General features: G+C 46.7%; 1 protein-coding gene across 8 annotated transcripts in view; it reads left to right on the top strand.

Moving 5' to 3' along the window:
• The first annotated feature begins 8,885 nt into the window (after positions 1–8,885).
• GBF1 (golgi brefeldin A resistant guanine nucleotide exchange factor 1) overlaps positions 8,886–11,032 on the top strand; it is a 385,214-nt gene continuing 383,067 nt past the window's right edge. For all 8 annotated transcript variants that reach the window (XM_073596625.1, XM_073596624.1, XM_073596623.1 and 5 more), the window contains exon 1: positions 8,886–9,162. The gene's annotated coding sequence lies outside the window, so the exon portion shown is untranslated. The remainder of the gene's footprint in view (positions 9,163–11,032) is intronic.

Here is an 11,032-nt window from a genome sequence, read left to right as displayed (position 1 = left end):
AGGCAATGAGAAAAAAACACTTAGTAGATACCACTCGACATGTTTCGCTCATTTGTGAGCTTCATCAGGATTCTGGTAAATATGTGGTATACTGGAGGTAAGAGAAACAGAGTAAATATCACATATTGTAAAAATGAAACAATTATAGATAAAAAGCACACGGATAGAACAATTATTGCATACATAAATGAAAAAATTAAATCAACAAGTCTTAAGCAAATATTAATATTATAATCAATTGATCAATGTAAAAAATGAATGAATGACAATGGATATAAATGAAAATCAACACAGCAAAGAAACGTTGCTAAACTAATAAATAATCACAATCAAGACAATCTTACCAAGCCAATTAGTACTAGTAGTGTATATCAACAATGCAAGTTGGCAATGAAACAGTCTGACTAAGGTTGCCCCCTATAAATCTAACGGTAATGCTAAGCTCTGCCTGTCAAAAATCGATATGTCTGTATATATATATATATATATATATATATATATATATATATATATATATATATATATATATACATACACATCATTGCTTTTAAGAGATACATAATGGCTTAAGGAGTGATGCTAGGTAAGTTGGGGTAGGAAGGTATGATATATCACTATATGCTTTCATCAATAACCCCCGTGCCCGCCTCCCTCCAGCCCCCCCCCCCCACCACCACCAGGCCTCCGCCGCGATGTACTTTTGCATTAGCCCTCCCTAGTCTCCTCACTGGCCCTTTGCGGGGATGTCGTCTCCATATCGTATAATTTACTGCAACACATAACCTCAACAAACCCCATCTCCCCCCCACCCCACCGGTCACATCCACTTAGTTAGTGACTCACATGACCCTTCCGGAGGGTCTCAAAAGTCCACCAGAGATGCAGGAAGCCTGACAGTCATCACTCACGTCGACAGCTATGGTCATGGTTGTTGTACATGCGGCTTTAATCGTCCATCCGTGCGGATCCCGCAATAGCATCCATTCTCTATCATGTTGGGAGTCTTAGTGGGTAGTTGTCCGTGGTCCGGAAAATAGGGGGGGAAGGCCTCTCCTGAGCCAAGCATAGTCACGTGTAGGGGGGAGAGAGGGGGGTGAATGGAGGAAAGGGCAGCGGCACAGACTCCGCCATCGCTCACTGCCTGAGGGGGTCTCCTCTTCGCATTGATAACGCCAGTGCCCAGCAAGACGGGAGGGGACAGTTCAGAGTCTGTAGTTGATAGCGGGGGAGCGGAGATGGACACAAACGGGGGGGCAAGAGAGGGAGAGGGAAGTCTTAACATCTGGAGGGTGACAGAGCTTGAGTGTTTAGTACCGCCGGTACAGGGTAACGTCAAAGGTGTAACAAGTGCCAGCAAAAAACAAACAAAAAATAAGAGAAAAAAAAAGAGAAAAAAGAAGGCGATGCGAAGAAATCCCCCAAATTGCTTTTAGGACTCACGTGTGCCATTGTCAGGTCTGATGCGGGCTTGTCCCCGGGATCGCTGGGAGTGTGTAGACGGGTTAGGTCTGTTCATAACAGGGCCCAAGCGGCCTGTAGGTCGCGGAATCTTCTGCAACCAATTTGGTACCTGGACCGGTTCTGCTTCCATAAATGCAAAGAGAGCTGGTAGATCTGCTGGAGTGCGCAGTGTGAAGGAGGCTGGTCCGTGCGGAAAGTGACCGCCAGCGGGTAGCCCCATCTGTACGTACAACCGTGTCTTCTCGCCACTTCCAACACCGGTTTCAGCATGGTACGGCGCTGTAGCGTGGCCCTGGAGAGGTCTGGAAGTATCTGGATTTGTGCACCATCAAATTCAATGTCTCCTTGATCCCAGGCCTTTCGCAGAAGGATCTCCTTCTGTGCATAGCGGTGTAGACGGCACAGAACATCGCGGGGTCTGGCTGGGTCTGTAGATTTGGGTCCCATAGTGCGATGTATCCGATCTATTTTTAAGTTGGGAGAAGGGTTATCTAGGAGGCTGTGAAATATCGCCGTTGCCGTTTTGGCTAAGTCTTCAGGGCCCGTGGCCTCCGGGAGTCCCCGCAGCCGCAAGTTGTTGCGGCGGCTACGGTCCTCCATCTCCTCCAAGTGAAGCTGCATCTCCTGGGCTTCAAGTGAGTGGGCATGCTGCGAGTTTTCCAGAGCCTGTATCTTATCCTCCAAGGCGGAGATTCTGGTCTCTCCGGAGGTGACTCGATTTTCCACAGTGTGCAGGTCTGCTCTCACCTTCTGGATGTCTTTGCTATGTGCTTCCTCAATTCGTAGAATCAGGGCCTCTATGTCTGCCCTCGTGGGGAGAGCCTCCATGTCTGCTCTTGTAGGTAGGGCCCTGAGTATGCTGCGGAGGTCTTCCTCTATGGGGTCCTGGCTTAGTGGAGATCTCTCCATGTCTGGGCAGAATATAGCCGGTGTCCCCGTGAGGGATAACGGTGCCGGCGTATGGACAGAAGGGGTTATCTGAGTCCTGATGGAAGATGATGCCATGCAGGCCTCACGTACGGACACGCACGGACACTATGGCACCAGGGGACGAGTTCAGCTTGCCTCTGAAAAAGTGCGGAATCCCGGGTTGTGTGGTCCGGTGACGGTTCCCACGGGTAGTTGAACGTGTCCTGTAACGTTTGGGGTCGTTCATGCCGTGCTCACATGGGGTGAAAACTGTTTTTTTGGTCCGTGCAGCCTGGGTCGGGCAGGGAGCTCCTCCGATGTACGTCTTTACTCGGCCATTGCTAAGTCACGCCCATGCACAACTTTTTAAGGAGAAATGCTACAAACTATGTGGCCTCAGTTAGGCCTGAGGACGGATTTCCAGAACAAACAACCCTACAGCATTTGAAGCTGGCCGTCCTGGCTTGCCCCCCCAAAGCGCCCGTGAGGTCCGTCAAAAATATTTGGAATACTTTGCGGGTAGGGGGGCCATTGATATGCCAGCAAATGTTTGAGAAACATTTTTAAAATACATTTTTATTTTAAACTGAAATAATATTTCATTTGAATTACTGCTTGTGTTTCTTTTAGCTGTCTCCTAGGTTCTCCAATGGGCTTTTCTTTTTGACCATTTTCTTCAATAGTGCAAACGTAATTTATTTGATACATGAGGTGACAATCTCTTCTTCAGCTAACTATTATGTTGTGGGTCTGCTACACACACACCTTGTTTTTGTTATTAATGTTGTTAATGTATGTAATGCATTAATGATGAAAAAAAACATCCTTTTCAGCACCATGAATTAATTGTTTTGAGTCCCGAAAATGGCCTGATTGGGGCAAATTTTAGAGCACTGTGGGGGCTATTTACTAAAGAAAAAGCCACTTTGCCACTTGAAGTGCCAAGTGGATTTGCCTTTAGTAAATAAACCCTATTGCCACTGTAAACACCAACTTACTCCAAAAACTGGTATTGAGCATTGAAAGAAGAAACCACACATTGTTGAGTAGAAAACATTTTACTCAAAGCACATTTACATGTGCATTAGAAAACGGTTTTTGAACAAACCAACATATTTGTTGTATAACATTTTTATGTTTGACAGTACAAATAGCCTTTTTTGGGTTAAACAGGCATGTTTAAAACCATAAAACATACACAACTCAGGAACTTACAAAGTTCAACTTTGACAAAGTGAAGGCCATATCAGACATTAGTATGTCCAAACTGTGTTGATCTTGCCTTCATCAGAGTGATGTCATCCCTGTGAAAACCAGATTTTGAAGATGCACACAAATTGGGAGTCAAAATGGGGATTTCACTGCTGATCCCATCCCTAATGTCAACATATGCTACCTCCCATCATGGGGGATCAATGGACGTGTTTCGGGGGTGCAACCCCTTCCTCTCATCTACTTTAGTTGCGAGGAAGCGGTTGCACGCACAAAACATGTACATCGATATCCCGTGATGGCAGATAGCACATGTTGACACACTGTGTACATCTTCAAAATTTGGCTTTCAAATTACTTTAAAATTATTTGAAAAATAACAAATATAACAACCAACATTGAATAATTTTGGGGTATTTTAGATTCTGCCTAAAACATCAATGATGTTTTTGAGTCTTTTTTCAACATTATTGATGTCTTCCTTGATCTTCTGTAATTCACGACTACACACCTTTATCTCCCCGATGAGAGCCACATCACCTAAAATAAAAAAAAAACACACCATGTATTATTAATATGCAGGCATCCATCTATTACCTGAAGCTGTGGTCTCAGACACTGATGTGTGATCTGTTGTGGTCACTATTTCGCCCACTGCATAAACCTCTCCTTTCTCCACGTCCTCAGATTGTGGTGAGCCGAGTTCCCCTTCTTTAGGAGGTGTGAGGTTGTGAGTCTTTTTCGTCCTCAGCGATAAAAGAATAAATTGTCTTTAATTGCCACTCTATGGCCTTGGAGAACTGGAGCAACGTCAGGACGTCACTTTCGGTCCAGGGTGGAAGAAAATTATTTATTTATTTATTTATTTTTTAAAGGAAAAGATAAAAAAAAATGTTTTTTGATCTTTTTCTTTTAAAGGTAAAGGAGAGATTTGGGGTCTTTTTGACCCCAGATCTCTCTATGAAGAGGACTTGTCATCCCTTTTTATATTAAATTCCTTGTAATAGGAATAAAAGTGATAAAAAAAAACTAAAGGGACAGTATTAAAAAAGAAAAATGTAAGCGCCTAATCCCTCTGTGCTCAAGCGCAAAAGCGAACCCATACATAAGTCGCGCATGCATATGTAAATGGTGTTCACACCACACGTGTGAGGTATTGCCGCAAACATTAGAGCGAGAGCAATAATTATAGCGCTAGACCTCCTCTATAATGTGTTGCATATGGAGATTTTTAAGTACTGTAGTTTGTCGCCATTCCATGAGCATGCACAATTTTAAAATGTGACATGATAGGTATCTATTTACTTGGCATAACATCATCTTTCATATTAGGCAAAAAAAAACTGGGGTATATTGGGGTATATATTGTGCTTTGTTTTTTAAATTCCTTAAAATGTATTTTTTCCCAAAAAATTGCGTTTGAAAAACAGCTGCATAAATACCATGTGAAAAAAAATTGCAAGGATCGCCATTTTATTCCCTAGGGTCTCTACTAAAAAAAAAAATAAATATATTGTTTGGGGGTTATATAAATTTTTTTGCAAAAGATACTGATTTAAACGTGTAAACAAAAAGTGCCAGAAAAGGCTTGGTCTTCAAGTGGTTAATTCCAGACAGGCACTGCTGTATGATATCAGAATACATGGGGAAGAGGAGGACAACTCAGCCCCAGACCTCCACTCCTCTGACCCCCTTAGCCTCCTCCCTCTCTGAGGCAAAGTTCACATTTGTGCAATGTGGGAATGCGTGCCAAATTGCATGTTGATGGGGACAAGGGCCTCTTCCCCACAACCGTGGTTGTGGGGGTCTGCGGGTGGGGGGCTTATCGGAATGTGGAAGCCCCCTTTCACAAGGGGGCCCCCAGATCCGGCCCCCCATGTGAATGAGTATGGGGTGAATGTGAATGACGTCATCGGGTGGCCAGCCCAGAACTGTTAGGTGGCGGAGCTGTCAGACTGTGGGAGCCTTCGTCGAGTGCGGAACTCTTTTTTTTTTTCAGGTCAGAGGTAGCAGCGTGGGGGCAATTTTTTTAGTTTTGATATTTTAATAAAGGACTTGTAATAACTGCCTACTGTCTTTTTTTTACACCACACTTTTTTTTCCATATTCCGATAAGCCCCCTGCCCACAGATCCCCAAAACCACTGGCCAGGGTTGTGAGGAAGAGGCCCTTGTCCCAAAGCACCCCCCCATGCTGAAGGCATTTGACCTGGTATGGTTCAGGAGGGAGGGGGCAGCTCTCTCGTCCCCCCCCCTTCCCTGGCTCGCATGCTCAGATAAGGGTCTGGTATGGATTTGGGGGGGGGGATGCTGTTTTTTAAAAAAAAATTGGCGTGGGGTCCCCCTTAAAATTTATACCAGACCTGAAGGGCCTGGCTTCTGCAGGGGATGAAGGGGCCAAAAAGGACAGTGGCTGTGTGTCCTTCAGAAAGGTGCCTTTACACACCCCTCCATCTGCTCTTGAAGTTTCCATTCTGGTGGAAGGATCTTGAATCCAGGAATGCAGAGTGGGCCAAACTAGCAGGGGAAACTCACCGGAGCCCTGAGCTCCTATGAGGAGAAAGACCAGACTAACCACCAATTGCTCCTGGAATAGCACATCCAACTTCTGGCAGAGGGAAAAAACTGCTATCATATAGACTCTTACAACCACCCTGCCCAAGGATGGGTCTGTTGACCAAGGACTGAGCCTAATAGCTCTGTTCATTGTCACTGAACGTAACACAGACTTAGGGGTAAATTGATAACAACAAATGCTACTTCATCCACAAAGCATCTGAGCATTTGAGCTCAACAAGAGCACTAATAACCTGCTCTTTCAGCACCTCATGGACGAAGGTGACCTTGAGATTCTGGGTCCCACTCTATTGCACTTGCCACAAAGTCCTGCGATCATTGGCTTACAAGCAACCCTTGCCTCTTGACATATTTTGATCCTCAGGGCTCTGAAGGGTTTTAGGAAAACTCCCTGACACACCCCAGCGAGCCTCCAAGGGTGCCCCCAACTCAGAGTGCCACTTTCCCATTTCCAAGTTGGCCGCTGAGTAGCCCACCCACCTTGTGCAGGCTTGGAAATGATATAACAAAGATGACCGCCACACAAGGTCTGCTGCACATCATTCGCTGACACCATAGCCAGCTCTGAAATCGAGAAACAGCCACAGAATCTGGACCAGATCATGCACACATGCCAGTCACAAGGAATGCCACAGGTGAAAGAAAAAACTGCAGACAAAAGAAAAAAAGCCAAATCACTGCCAAAAAGAAAAAATGATGAAGCCTAACGAAGGTAGAGGCACTAGCACCAGTATTCAGCTCAGCTGTTTTACAGACTCCAGCCTCTAAACACTAGCTCAGGTGCACCACATAAGGGTTCTGACGTCCCTAGTTAGTTAACTCCTCAGCCCCAAAAGACTACCAGAATGGACTCCCCACCTTGTTGGTGCATTTAGCAACCTAAGATGCAGGACTGCGCCTGGGAGAGTCTGAACACAGATTGACTCTGACTCAGTCGACAGGTAGTAACTTATCGCAACATCATGGTCTTGCAGCTGTAGATCTTGAGGACAAGAAGGAGAATGGGGCGGATCTCTTTACTTCCATTTATAGATTTAAACAGGTTCTGTGGGCAGAGATATGTATGCTGCCATGTTGGCATAAGGAAATCAATTTTGCCGTCACACGTCAGTTTTACTTTAACGTATAACTAACGTCAAAACTTTTTTTTTAGTTTTGGATAGAGTGGAGAGTGATTAGAACCCCTATCAGATTGTATTGCTGTCTGTGTCCCCATTAGGGAGATTCTCCCTTTCTATTTGTCCTGTTTACCGTTATCATTGAAAGTAAAAGAAAGTCCCAAAATCTGGGTTGGCAGCAGAATAGTAATAGAGGAGAAATCCAAATCTTCCAATGGGGACACTAGTTCTGGTGACCTCCAGGAGTCCCTCACTTTGGAGGGATTTTCTCTCACTTCCTGTTTTGGAAATGAAGGGAAATCTTCGCTATTGGACACAGATGGCAAAAAAAAAAACCTGACAGAAGTCATAACCCTCCACTTCTACTTTAACCTCTTCACGACTGCGCTATAGCTGAATGACAGCTACAGCACGGTTGCACATTTCCAGGAGGGCATCATATGACGTCCTCCCTTGATCGCGCTTCTCGCACGCCCCCTGCAGCACACATCCACAGGCATCTGTGATCGCTGTGTCCCAAGGATCACAGATCATGGTAAAGAGCCAATCTCATCGGCTCTTTACCATGTGATTAGCTTTGTCCAATCACAGGGTAAACAGGATTTGCTGGTTATCGGCATTCCTCTTCTTACGCTGACAGCGTGTGAGGATAGAAGAGCCGATACCTGGCAAATTCACACAGGGGACATCTACACTGATCATCAGTGTCCTGATTATTAGTGCAGCCCCAACAGTACCCACCAGTGCTGCCAACTAGTGCCAATCAGTGCTGCTGTAAACCAGTGCCCATCAGTGCCACCTATCAGTGCCCAATCACTGCAGCCTCATCAGTGAAGGAGAAAATTTACTTTACAACTTTTTATAACAGAAACTAACAGAAACTTTTTTTTTTTTTCAAAATTTTCGGTCTTTTTTCTTTGTTTAGCAAAAAATAAAAAACTCAGTGGTGATTAAATACCACCAAAAGAAAGCTCTGTCTTTAAAAAAATGATAACAATTTTGGTTGGGTACAGTATTGAATGGCCGCGCAATTGTCATTCAAAGTGTGACAGCGCTGAAAATTGGCCTGGGGAGGAAGGGGGTGAAAGTGCCTGGTATTGAAGTGGTTAATGTAAGGTAAAACTGGAAATATATACAATGCAAACATCCTCCTGACAGCTGTAACATACACGGGGAAAACTAGAATGCGATCCACTGATATTTTACAAACGTATCCAAGGCCAAGGATAAACATCTTCTGCATAGAATGCATATATATGGGGTGTTTCTATACCCGGCTGGCCATGACATTGCTACACTACAGCTCCCATCCCAGACATCTCTTCCAGCTGCTCAACCAAACCTCCAGCTTCCAGGCTGCACTGTACCGTCTACGTCACACCCGCTATAACCTCTGACATTGCGAACTCCCTGCTCTGCCAATCACCCATCTCTAAAGCCTGGTTGGCTCCCTGCTTAAATAACCCCGCCCACACGACTGCTACACCCGCCCTTCCAAATACAGCGAAACCGCTGTGTCTATTGGTCCCGCCTCCCATTGGCTTCCTCTGGTTTATTGGATAAGATGCCTGCTTGTTAGTCGTGAGCCGCCTGTGATTGGTGTAGGGCTGTGGTTTCCAGGTGTCGTGGTAGGTTGCGTTACCACGTCAGTGAAGTTTACAGGGAAGACTCCAGCCGGCTTGTAGCTGGGGCCTGTGGTGAGGTAGTGGCGCCTCTGGTCAGCATTGATTGATTTCTATGTGACCAGCAGCCGAGGGACAGTCAGTAATCCGGGGACTTCGTGCCGACGTCTTCCTGTGTTCCTGCTGAAGGAGCTGAATGTAAAGCCAACGTCACCGCCGCTGCCTAGGCCGCCATCTTGGATTGAGGGTCAGTCCTACTGACAGGTAATAGAGAACAGGAGCTAGGCTCTGATTTATACAGGTATCCGGGGGGGGGGGGGGGGGGGCAGTTCTGTTCAGTGGAGGTACACAGGGGCCCCTCTGTGGCAGGAGACGATTTGGTTCAGTGGAGGTACACAGGGGCCCCTCTATGGTAGGAGACGGTTTGGTTCAGTGGAGGTACACAGGGGCCCCTCTGTGGCAGGAGACGATTTGGTTCAGTGGAGGTACACAGGGGCCCCTCTATGGTAGGAGACGGTTTGGTTCAGTGGAGGTACACAGGGGCCCCTCTGTGGCAGGAGACGATTTGGTTCAGTGGAGGTACACAGGGGCCCCTCTATGGTAGGAGACGGTTTGGTTCAGTGGAGGTACACAGGGGCCCCTCTGTGGCAGGAGACGATTTGGTTCAGTGGAGGTACACAGGGGCCCCTCTATGGTAGGAGACGGTTTGGTTCAGTGGAGGTACACAGGGGCCCCTCTATGGTAACATGTAGATGCCAGCTATATCTAAATCAAGGGACAGCCCCCGCACAAGGTTAGGAGGTGTATCCCTGAATTGAATGTGATTGGTCCAGTCAGTACAGGCCTTATTCCTATTGGCCACTTTAGTGGAGGCTCCTGGTATAGGGAAACCCAGTCTAGAACATCTCATGTACGCTTTAACGCGGGAAAGTCATTGTAAAGGTGTGTGTGTGTTTTCTTTTTTATTAAACTAACAATGTGTTACACTTATCTGCTGTGTGCAGTGGTATGGCACAGAGCGGCTCTTAACCTCTTCTTCTCGGTGAGACGCTTCCTATGGAGGCACACCAGTGTGGCTCGGCTGCTCCTCCTCCTTGATTGTGATTGATAGCGCTGGGCAGGGCTCGACAAACCCCAGGCGCCAGGTCGCTATGGAGACCAGAAACCGCACCCTGGTGCCTAGGCTGCCACCAGCCCACTCACTGCAACTCCCGATGTCCCAGACATGCAGTGCTATGATATTTGACACTGACCGCCATTCCTCCTCCCTTCTTCACACTCAGCGTGGCGCTTGATGCTTGCCAGAGCCGCTGAGTGTGTGAAACTAACACGTAGCTGAGAGAGGGGAGAGAGCGAGAGAGGATCTGTCAGAATTGAGCTTGATGTTGGGTGGGCGAACCCAGCAGCTATCAAACACCAGCCAATGGGATGGGATCTGTGGCCCCGCCCATTTTCTTAAGCAGTCCAATCATTGGCTAGTGCCAGTGCCACCTGCCAGTTCCAAACCTGTGCTGCCAGTGCCACCTGCCAATCAGTGCCAGCGCCATCTGCCCGTGCCATCTGTCAGTTCCAAACCAGTGCCACCTACCAGTGCCACCTGTCAGCTCCAAACCAGTGCCCCCTGCCAGTGACAACCAGTGCCATCTGTTGCCAGCCTCACTCTATCTGGCCAGCCCATAACCCTGATGTAACAGCTTTACATTGGAGTTATTGACTGGGTGCTCCGTTGTGAGTAAGGGTTAGGGGGAGAAAATGACTGGCCTTACCCCGTGAGCTGACAATACATACCACTCTAAAAAAAACTGGCTCCTAACTTTTTTTTTAACTGGCTCCTAGATTCAAAGCAAATTTGTCAAGCTCTGGCGCTAGGTGTCAGTGGCTCCCTGCTGCTGCCACCTCCTCTGTATCCTGTGAATGGAGGTAGAGGGAGAGAACAACTGTGGCTGGACAAGGCGCTGGATCCATCCAGGAGTGGTAAAACTTTTTTTTTTTTTTTTTTTAACCTTCATGCAGAGAATGCATTAAGCAGCAGTCCCCAACCTTCTTTTACACCAGGGACTGGTTTTGTGGCAGCCAATTTTTTGAGGGACCGGGGGGAGATGGTGGTGCAGGGGCGGTTGGTGATGGAATATTC

Source organism: Aquarana catesbeiana, linkage group LG08 (genome assembly GCF_042186555.1).
Source record: "Aquarana catesbeiana isolate 2022-GZ linkage group LG08, ASM4218655v1, whole genome shotgun sequence".
Lineage (NCBI taxonomy): Eukaryota > Metazoa > Chordata > Amphibia > Anura > Ranidae > Aquarana > Aquarana catesbeiana.
Note: the sequence above shows the minus strand (reverse complement) of the source record. Positions and strands in the feature narration are given on the sequence as shown.